Genomic DNA, 11,164 nt, shown 5'->3' on the forward strand with positions numbered 1-11,164 from the left:
CGACATCAAGCTGCCATTCAAGAAGAAAAGATTGCTGAGAAACCCCAAGACCTAGTGGAGGTCAGAAAACAGGGATGGACATCCATCCATCCCTCCCTCCCTTCCTTCCTTCCTTCCTTCCTTCCTTCCTTCCTTCCTTCCTTCCTTCCTTCCTTCCTTCCTTCCTTCCCCCTCCTTCCTTATTCTCTCTCCCTTTCTTTCCTTCCTTCCCTCCCTCCTTATTCTCCCTTCCTTCCTTCCTTCCTTCCTTCCTTCCTTCCTTCCTTCCTTCCTTCCTTCCTTCCTTCCTTCCTTCCTTCCTTCCTTCCTTCCTTCCTCCCTTCCTTCCTCCTTCCCCTCTTCCCTCCCTCCCACAGACCCCTTCCTCTCCTCCAGGCCGCCATCACCTCATGTGTATACCAAACATGCTGCTCTGGTTCCCACTCAAGTCTCGCTTTCCTCTAGACCTCACTCAGGTATCGTACTTGTCCTTAAAGCACAACGCTGATGGGGCAGCTGGGCTATCCAGTGGTTAGAGCCCTGGATTTGGAGTCGGGAAGGCCTGAATTTTGATTGGACCTCAGGCACTTACTCCCTACGTGCCCCTGGACAAGTCACCTAACCTCTGCTTTGGGCTCCTCCACTGTAGAGGGAGGCTCTTCATAGCACTCACTTCAGGGCTGTTGTAAGGCTTACGTGAGACATTGGCAGAGGGCTTTTCAAGCGTTAAAGAATTCTATACATGCTAGCAATGATGATGATGGTGTCGCTGCCCAATAAACTCCCCTGGCTCCTTGTTACCTCCTGACATCTTCAGGACCAAATACCAGCTGCTCTGCTTGGTGTTCGAAGCCCTTCAGAACCTCCCCCCAAACTCACCTCTCCTGGCCCCCGTTGGCATTGGCCTCCTGGCTGTTCCTCCCCTCTGACTCCGGGCACCCTCCCTGGCATGCTCTCCCTCCTCACTCTGCCCCCCAGCTTCCTTGGGGTCCCCACTAAAATCTTCCCCTGCACAGGAAGCCTCCCCCCTTCCCCCTCCGACAATGCCCACCAGGCATCCTGTCTTTGCCCTATTGGCTCCCCCACTAGCCTGGGAGCTCCTTGAGGGCAAGGGCTGTCTCGCTGGCTTTTAAACTGAGCAGCAATTCCAAAACAGAAGAGGGCTCTTCTAGAAGGAAGCAGCACTTAGACGTACATTCTGGGCATGGGCATGAAGGGCTAGTGACTTGCCCAGGGTCCCCCAGCTAGGAAGTGTCTGAGGCAGATTCGAACCCAGAACCTCCTGTCTCCAGGCCTGGTTTGCTATGCACTGAGCTGCCTTGAGAGTTTCTTCACCTCAGGATTTCCCCAGAGGGCTGAGAGAGTACCTAGATGGGATGGAGAGAGCCGACACATTGGGGTAATGCCTGATGGGTTTAATCAACAGCTGAGCAGGCCGAATAACCAGGCAGATCCCTGGGGGAGGGGGTCGCTCTGTTGGAGGCTGGGGTCCAGCTCAGATCCCCCAGCAGCAGGACGCCCGTTTCTCCTGGGGAGAAGGCAGGTCGGGCTTCCATGGGGCATGATGGTGCCTCCTAGTAAGCCCAGCTGAGATGGCATGTGGCTGACGGCCTCCCAGGCTGGAGCTGCCAGTAGAGGGATGGAGGCCCCTTCTTGTGGCTGACTGAGCCTGCGTCATGGTGGCGGGGGCTGGGATGGCGTGCGTGTGGCCAGCTGTGTGTCGGTGCCGGTTTTAGAGTTGGCCAATGGGTTGGCAGTCAGTCTGCCTCCAGCTGCTCAGACCTGCTCCAGATGGGCTCAGCTGACCTTAGCAAACTCGTCACCCACAACCTTCGATCTTCCATCTCCACATTTGTGCCCAGGTCTCCCCCCATGCCTAGCAGGCCCTGCTTTCTCCATGTATCCACTTGGAGTTCTTCCTTTCTCTCCAGACGGCTCCAGCCCCATCTAGGACATCCCTCAGCTCTGAGCCCTTTCTCAGGAGGTCCTCCATGCCTGGAAGGCTCTCCCTCCACATCTCTGCCAAATCCAGCTAAGATCCTGTCTTCTATAGGAAGCCTTCCCCAGCCCCTCTTCATTCCAGTGCCCCATCTCTCGCAACCGTCGCCTCTTCATCCCATAGATAGTCTCTTGGGCAGATTTGTTTGCTTGTTTGCCTCCCTGTTAGATTGTGAGCTCTTTAAGGGCAAAAACTGTGGGGTTTGGGGGCTTAGCCCAATGTCTGGAACATAGTAGGTGCTTTAAAAATGTTTATTTCCCCCAGATACGGCTGCTTCATTCCCCCTAGCCCCCATGACCATCTAGCTATCTGTCCATCCATCCATCCATCCATCTTTATTTCTACTTTTTTCTCTTTCTCTACCTTATCTATCCTATCAATCCATCCATCTACCTACTTGTGTATCCATCCATCATCTGTTTGTCTGTCCATCTGTCTGTCCATCCATCCATTTCTCTCTCTCCCCCATCTATCTATCCTATCAATCCATCCATCCGTCCATCCATCCATCCATCCATCCATCCATCCATCTGTCCCATCCACCCATCCATTGCTCTGTCTCTATAATCTCTCAACACCCAAGTACGCAGAGATGTGTATCAATATACATATTCCATATGGTGATGACTCCCATCTATTGCCAGTATCTGTTGATATGGTAAATATATCAATCACTCTGACACGCAGATTACTGCATGATGATGCTGGCTGGGGTGGTTTTCATTTTTCTCAGCTGTACGTGGGCAGGGCGGGAGCCAGGGGGCTGGGATGCTTGTGCCAATTGTGTGCCATGGCACCATCTGTCCGTAATATCAGTCTTTGTCAGGAAGTGGCTGGCTGCTATTTCTGACAGTCATCACTATAGAGCGAGCCATGGTCACAGGGCTGGGATGGCGGAACGCATGCCATCTGACGGATGGTGGCATCTGTAATGCTGGTAAGGGGCTGTAATGTGGACCACCTGACCCTAGACATTGCTCCCCCATCTCAGCCAGTGGCTGTGGACATCTATGCCTGAGCACTCAGCCCCCTTGCTCATCAGAATGCTGTCCAAGAAGCTATATAGACTGGATGCCCCTGGAGGGCAGGCACAGATTGATTTTTGTCTTTGTAAACCCAGCACCTACCATGGGGCCTGGTATGTAGAACTGTGATTTCTTTGGCATAGGCCACTCCCAGATGAGGCAAATCCCTCTGCCTATACAGGTTGGCATCTTTTCTACAAGTCTGAGAGAGTTTCTCTAGAATAGAACAGAGGGGAGACTTGAACTCAGGCCTTTCTGGCTCCAAGACCAGCCACACTTGGGCCTGGCATCTAATACTTGCTTAATGAAAGTGACACAAAGATGATATGTTAATAAAAAATCCAGAGCTCTAAATGCCCAGCTCTCTGTACTTCTGTATATTGTATCATAATCATGAAAACTTTTGTATTTAAAAGAAGCAATTGAAATTGGACCTCAGAAGGAACTTCCTGGTTGGGGAATGAGTCAAGCAGAGGGCTAGGAGGCTGCCATGGCATTGTCTTGGCCCTTTAAGGGAGGGGGCAATCTGCTCCCTCCCCTCTATGTGCCCCCCAAGCCCACTGAGGATTTGGCTGCCATTACAGGGCAAGGACTCACTGAAAGATTGTGGGATAGTGGGGATCTGGTCTCATTCTCTCAAGGGAGAGGAGCCGAGGGATTCTGGAGGGACCAGCCTTGGCACTGCAAGCAGGAGATATAGGGCTACCCACTGGGATGGTTGCTGATCCAATACTGCCCTCTGCCTCCTTCCAGTCAGCCTTACTTTGGGCTCCCGGCATCTGAAGAGCATTGTCCCAGGGATCCGGAATGAAGGGGACCCTTCCTTCCCTCATCCCTTCCTTCCTTCTTTCTTCCCTCCCTTCTCCCTTCTATCCTTCCCTCTCTCCCTCATTCTGTCCTTTCTTCCTTCTTCCCTCCCTCCCTCATCCTTTCCTTCCTTCTATCTTTCTTCCCTCCCTTCTCCCTTCTATCCTTCCCTCCCTCCCTCCCTCATTCTGTCCTTTCTTCCTTCTTCCCTCCCTCCCTCATCCCTTCCTTCCTTCTCTCTTTCTTCCCTCCCTTCTCCCTTCTATCCTTCCCTCCCTCCCTCCTTCCATCCTTTCTTCCTTCTTCCCTCCCTCCCTTATTCCTCCCTTCCTTCTATCATTCACTCTCCCTCCCTCATTCCTTCCTTCCTTCTTTCTTCCCTCCCTTCCTTCTATCATTCACTCTCCCTCCCTCATTCCTTCCTTCCTTCTTTCTTCCCTCCCTTCCTTCTATCATTCACTCTCCCTCCCTCATTCCTTCCTTCCCTCCCTTCCATCATTCACTCTCTCCCTCCCTCATCCCTTTCTTCTTTCTTCCCTCCCTTCTATCCTTTCCTCCCTCCCTCCATCCTTTCTTCCTTCTTCCCTCCCTTCCATCATTCACTCTCCCTCCCTCATTCCCTCCCTCCCTCCCTTCCATCATTCACTCTCTCCCTCCCTCATCCCTTCCTTCTTTCTTCCCTCCCTTCTATCCTTTCCTCCCTCCCTCCTTCCATCCTTCCTTCCTTCTTCCCTCCCTTCCTCCTTCCTTCCTTCTCTTCTTTCAATCACAGTGGGCAAAGGTCCTTGCCAATTAGTCATAGAGAAGGGGCTGGTGAGAGCTTTAGACTACCCTGAGGGGCACCTACCCACTGCCTCTCCCTGTGGAATGAGGCTCCTGGTATTCTGGAGGTGATGGAGAGGCAGAGGGTGGGAGGGACAGACACTGGCTACCAGGGCTGAAATGTAGAACCACTTTGCCTGGACAGAGCTGGGGTGTGTGGGATAAGGAGGCCCCTATCAGTTGTAACTAGGGCTGGGCCAGAGAACAACTAGGGCACTGAATTTTTTAGGGCCCAAATTTTACAAATGCTTTCCTTCAAGCAGCTGGAAGCCACTACAGTAACGAAGTCCCTTCCCAGCTCAAGTGGATTCCTCTTCATTACTTCCTGCATTTGTTTCCCACCTTGGATGGGATCCAAAGTTTCCGGGGCCTTCTTTCCCCAGGCACATCTCCTGCTGCTTGTGGGGCCACCTGGGGACAGGGAGTGGCTTGCCTCTAGTGCTTTAAATTGTCTTAATTGAAGTGATGCCTGGGAAGACCAGCCACTCCCATACACAGACATGGCCCCACGGCCCCCAACTTCAGTGTCCATGGACTTGGGATCCCAGGGAAGCATCTGACTCTCCAGGTGCCCCAGACTCCTCACCCCAAGGTCATCTATTGCAGAGAAGGTGCCCCCTGGGGCACCAGGGGAGTTTTCTCATTGGAAGCTCCCTAGACCAATGAACACACTGAACTATAGACAGAGCTGGAAGGAAACTCAGAAGCCATTTAATTCTACCCCTTCATTTTACACTTGGGGAAACTGAGGTCTAGAGAAGTTCCGGTCTCATGGATTATATCAGAGGTTAGATTTGAACCCAGATCCTCTGAAACCAGAGCCAGGTCTCTTTCCATTGTCTTACAATTTTTCTGTAGTGATTCCTGGCCCTTTAGACCAATCTTGGTTCTGGAGTCTGAGATCTGGGTGCAAATCCCACGTCTGACATTTATTACCTGTGGGGCTCTCTAAGCCTCGGGTTCTTCATTTTTAAAATGAAAGGGTTGGACTAGGGGCCCCACGATCCCTTCCAGCTCTAATCCTGCCATCCTCCCCCAAAGGAGCTCCCCTGGTAGCCATCAGCAGCCTAGCTTGTTCACAGGGCCCCAGCGTGGGCATCTCTACTGCCCCAAATAGAGGAGACAGGGGTCAGAGTGGTTGGTGGCGCCCTTTCTGGGCCTGTGTTGGCATTAAGAGCTGATTAACTCCTCTGAGGGAGGATCAGAACCTGCTCTTCCATTAGAGAAATGCACAGAACACTGGGAGAGCCTGAATGGGTGCTTTCCTGCTCTTCTAGGCTCCCCCAGAACCCCTAGGAGTGCCAACCCTCCTGTGATGCCCAGCGAGCCTGGCAGAGCAGCTGAACTCCATCTTTTTCTGTAACAAATACCAGAATTCCCCTGTGCCCAAACACCGGGCAGCGGAGGAGCCCCTAGCCCCAGCTCTTCCCTGCCTCTGCCTGTCAGCCTAGATTTAGTCCTCAGTCAGCCACCATCCCCGGGCCACCCCTTCTTCCCCCTTCCCAGCCCCAGCCGTATGCAGCCCAGGCAGCCATGCATGCCCACTCCAGGCAGGGAATTCCAGTCCCCTGGTTGCTAGGATGGGAAAAATCCTCGAGGCCCTGGAAGCAGGGGAAGCTCCACCAGTCACCTCCCAGGAACCCAGGGTGGCTTGATTGTCCTGGGAAGGGGAGGGGCCAGTGCCATCACTCCTGGGCCAAGATGGTAGAATCCCAAGCCTCAGGGTCATCAATTTCACCACCATCCCCTCCACTAATTGCCCTCCAGCTGGGCCCTCAGACTCGGTCGCTGGGTGATCCTGGCCAACTTACACAAGTCCTCTGCCTCAGTGTCCACCTCTGTAAATGGGATCACAATAGCATCTCCTTCCCAAGGTTGTGGTGAGGATCAAAGGAGGTAATGCATGTAAAGCATTTTAGAAATGATGGTTCTCATCTCCCTGGGGAACATTTTTTTAAATGGAGAATCTGCCCAAATAAACTGTTCTAAGGGCCATCCCTTCCATACCCTGAGGGGGAGTTATTCTAGGATAATCCTGCAGGTACTAAGGCTCAGAGCCACCCCTGTTCTGCTCCCCACTCCTCCCCCCAGCCACATGGGTAAAATGTGCCACTGACTGTCATGAGGTCCTGAATTCAAATTCTGCCTCAGTTACTTGCCATGAAACCTCGATCCCTCAGGGATACAATATCTAGTCCTAGATTTCACAATCACTCCCTTTCACTTTAATATAAACAATGACAACTTGCATCTACAAAACACCTATATGTGCCAGGCACTGTGTCATTTGCTCCTCATTTATTCCTCATAACCTGGGAGGCAGCTGCTATTATGATCGTCATTTTACAGTTGAAGAAACTGAGGCAGAGGTGAAATGACTTACTGGTCCTTGGCCTCCAAGGCTTTGCACAAGCTGTCATCCATTTCTGGAATGTTCTCCCTCCCTCAGCATCCTGGTATCCCTGTGCAGCCTCAAGGGATCCTTTCAGTTGTCAGCATGTCCCCAAGGCTGGATTTCAATCTCTCTATCTTCTTTTGTGTCTCTCCTTTTCTCTCCCCCTTTCTTCTTTCTCTCCCTTTTGTCCTCTGCCCCCCCCACTCTCCCTTTGTCTCCCTGTTTCTCTCTCCCTTCTTATCTCTCCCCCACTCTTCCTTTGTCTCACATAAAATGGAGTTCTTTGCTCTGAGTTTACACTTGTGAAAGTGAATCTTTTATTCCCTTTGTTCATTTTGAGTTAACACTCTGGTTAACAATAATTTAAGTACCCCCACTTAGTACCTCACTAGACTAAAGACAGGATTAATTCTCCTTTGTCCACTTTTGGATTGAAACAAAAACTTGAGCTAGGTGGAAGAGTTCCCAAGTCACTTACTACAATGGGTGACAACTCCAGAAACTTGTGAATCCCATGATCAGAGTTGACACCTTCAGAGGTCTTTGATAAGAGTTCACCCCTCCAGAAGATGAGAACTGGTTCCCATAAACACTGCCCCCTGGGCAGGGCTAGCACCGTAAAAGCCATGAATCCTTTGGCTTGAGTCAGTCTTGTGGAGATAATATCCTGACTAGAGAGTCTTCAAGGGAGACTGCGGCTTGGAGCTCAGTTTCAACTTGAATTCTTGACTCCTAGACTTCTTAAGAGTAAATGAAAGGTTGACTCCTTTCCTAGTTTCTGGAGAGACTAGCTTTCATCTTGGAGGAGGCCGCATGATCACTCACTACCGGCCTTCCTTGTTGAGAACTAATTAATCTCTGCCTGGATTAGGATATGATAACCTCTCTATCCCCCTCACATTTCTCTTCTTTATTTTTCTTCTCTATTTGTAAATAAATTTCTGACCCAAGATATAATAAATATTGGCGACTACATACTTTCATAAAATTGTCCCACCATTAAATTTAACCCTTACACTGGCTCTCTCCTCTCCCTTTGTCTCTGTCTCTTTCCCTTTCTCATTTCCCCTCCTATCTTTGTAAACAGACACATCTACATCTATTTCTAGACATAATTTCCTCCTCTAAATAATTTTCCCACAGTACCCCAGTCAGAAAAGCATTTGCTGATGATGACTTCCGGACAGTCCTACCTCTCTCCCCAACACTTGAAGTTCTTTTGTTCAGGTTGTAAAAAATAGACTCGAATACAGGACTACAATCCCCATGAGCCTTTGCTCCACTTCCCCAGAATGCCTTGTAATCTCACCTGGGCCAAGATTGAGAAGGTATTTAAGCTGATTCAAAGGCTTTTGTGGGGCTCTTGGCTCTTGGACTTCCGTTTTGGTGCAGGCATAGTTTTTTTTTCCATAATGTAGGCGAGGTTGTGTCTAGGCCACTCTATGGCCTGGACACATGTCTCTTATCCTGCATTTTCTTTAATCCTTAATCTTCAATAAGCCTCTAAAAAAATATAATACTCCTTGCAGAGAGAAACTAATTTCTACCTGCCTCAGTCTCCCCATCTCCCCTTAAATTTTAATCTTTACAGTTGGCAACCTAATGGGGAAAAAAAACTCAGTCTTATGATTTCTTTTCTGATCTTTAGTTCAACTTTTAATATCTAGTGCCTAGAAAAAAAATTTTTTTGAGCCATATCTCTCTGGCCAAGGTTTTCTACCCTTGCAAAGCTGCTACAGGCTCCAGACCTGTTGTGTTTGCTGCCCACCCCACCTGGCTCGGCCGTCGCTTCTTGCCTGCAGCCTTGCAGCCCTGATCGTCCTCACCTGGTACCTGGTCCCCGCCTTGCCCACCCCCGCAGCTGCTCCAGCTCCTGCTCCTAGCCTCTCACCAGCCCGCTGCCTGCCTATTTCTGTGCCCCAGACCCAGGAGCGACCCCAGTTGGCTCATCACCCAGATCCTTGGAGCAGATCACTCAGGACTCATTGCAACCAGCTGGTAACAGTATTGGCCATGTGGGCGGAGGGGAGAGAGGAGAGGGAAAGGAGACCGGGCAATTTTCCCTTAGGCTAAGCCTCCACGTGGATGGGGATATTGGCCACAGGGGGATCATATCAGGGGAGAGAGAAAAGGGATTGGCCACAGGGGGATCATATCAGGGGAGAGGAGAAGAAACAGACTTTTCAAACAGAAACTTAAAAAGCAATGGGCTGTTTAAAAGGATACCTTTTGACTGTTCTGGTAATTTCATTGATTTCACCTGCGTGCCAGAAGAAACATTCAGCCCAAAGATTCAACTTTGAATTTGCAAATGGGTGGCTCAGGGAACTGAGAGCATGGTCCTGGGTTAAAATCTGGCCTCAGATGCTTCCCAGCTGTGGGGCTCCGAGCAGATCCATAGCCTTTACTACTCTACCTTCGGACAATAGACATTTAAATGGATAATTAAAAACAAACAAACAAACAACAACAAAAAAACCCACCCAAGGAACTTTAAAGACTAAAGGCTATATTTTGAGGCATACCAGACTCCAATGGTTTATACAAATCTCTGTATTCTATTGCATTTTTTGTTATGGTTTCACTTTGTGATTTTAAGTTCATATATTACTGGATTCAATATTATTCTGTGAACTGAAGGTCGATTGAATTTATTTTGATTGTACTGAGTTTTGAAATTCTGTTGTTTTCCCCTATAACTGTGCTGAACAAATATTATTGTGAATACGCCCATATATGAAAAAACAGCTTTTTTCTATTTTGCTGAGGATAGATGGACTTCAGAACTGGTTATAATTGTATTAACAACCTTTGGAAATTTAATGTGCTAAATACCTCAAATGATTTGATTTTAAGGGTTTTTTAAATATGATTTTTGGAATTTTTTTTTTTAACAATCTGGTTATTTTTGCCTGTCCCTACCACGAGGTAAGGCCCATTAGCTAAAGTGAAATACATTTTATAAACCCCCAACCTTCCCACATGTGAATGGAAGTTGGGCAGTTAATCTCAGGGCATTTGTATCCCTATAAGCCTCCAAAAAAGGAACATCTTTTATTTATGCTCTTCAGCTCACTACTTTACTTCTACCAGAATGATATATAGATTTCTTGATTATGTTCTAAACCCAAGATGAGTTTTACTTTGTTTAAAAAAAATATGCTTATTACCAAGGTTGAAGGATTGCTATGTTTGTAAAAATTGTGACAAATGTCCGTCAATTCATAGGTTTTAAAAATGTCATACAGCAACTTATGTGAAATATGAAAGTGTGTTTGTTTGCTATTGTAATTAATTGGGCTGTTGAGAATTTTGGGGATTTTGATATCTACATATTTGTACTTCTGTATTTTTAAAGACGAAAAAATTGTTAACCTTGTTCAATTCATTTGCCTTCTACTCACAGTGATCATGGCCAGATACAAAGAGGAAATGGATCTCATTTTTGGTGAGAAAGGCTTGTATTTTATATTTTCTTAGCTGACACAGAGTGTCAATGATTATAAGCTACATTTTTGAATTTTTTAAAGCTCTTTTATTATTGTATTTTTCTTGCATGTGCAATATACTTTTTCAGTTTTTTTATTATTTTTTCTCTCCTTTTTATATTTGAAGCACATGTCACCAGCATTAAGATTTTCTTTAACCTTTTGATTTTTCAGTACTACAAGTATAAGATACATTTGTCAGAGCATGCCCAAAAAGCTTGTGACTATAAAAATGATGCCACTAATTATTTAATAAATTATGGGACTTTGCTTAATGATTCTGTCTGATTCGAGGACAAGAGCTACACACAAGAGCCATTGCACAGGGCCAAAGAAAAGCCAATCCAGGATGGATTGATGCACTTCTAGGCCAATACAAAGGTCTTGAACCTAGTGTGAAGACTCGAGGTTACTATGTTTAACATGTGTTAAGACATAGGCTTTCCTTGTGTCCACACTCACCCTGAAGATACTCATAGACGAGTATCCCCGAAACCTTGGCTCCTATAATCTGGTCCCCTTTTCTGCCTCTCTGTAGCCCTGGCTACTGACTGGGTAAATGCATCATTGCTTAGATCATTTTAATTGGGCCCTGATTCAAGGACCTGTTATAGATTTATTTTTCTTTTACTTGGAATTTTTACACATA

The sequence above is a fragment of the Monodelphis domestica genome, chromosome 3, assembly GCF_027887165.1.
Source record: "Monodelphis domestica isolate mMonDom1 chromosome 3, mMonDom1.pri, whole genome shotgun sequence".
NCBI lineage: Eukaryota > Metazoa > Chordata > Mammalia > Didelphimorphia > Didelphidae > Monodelphis > Monodelphis domestica.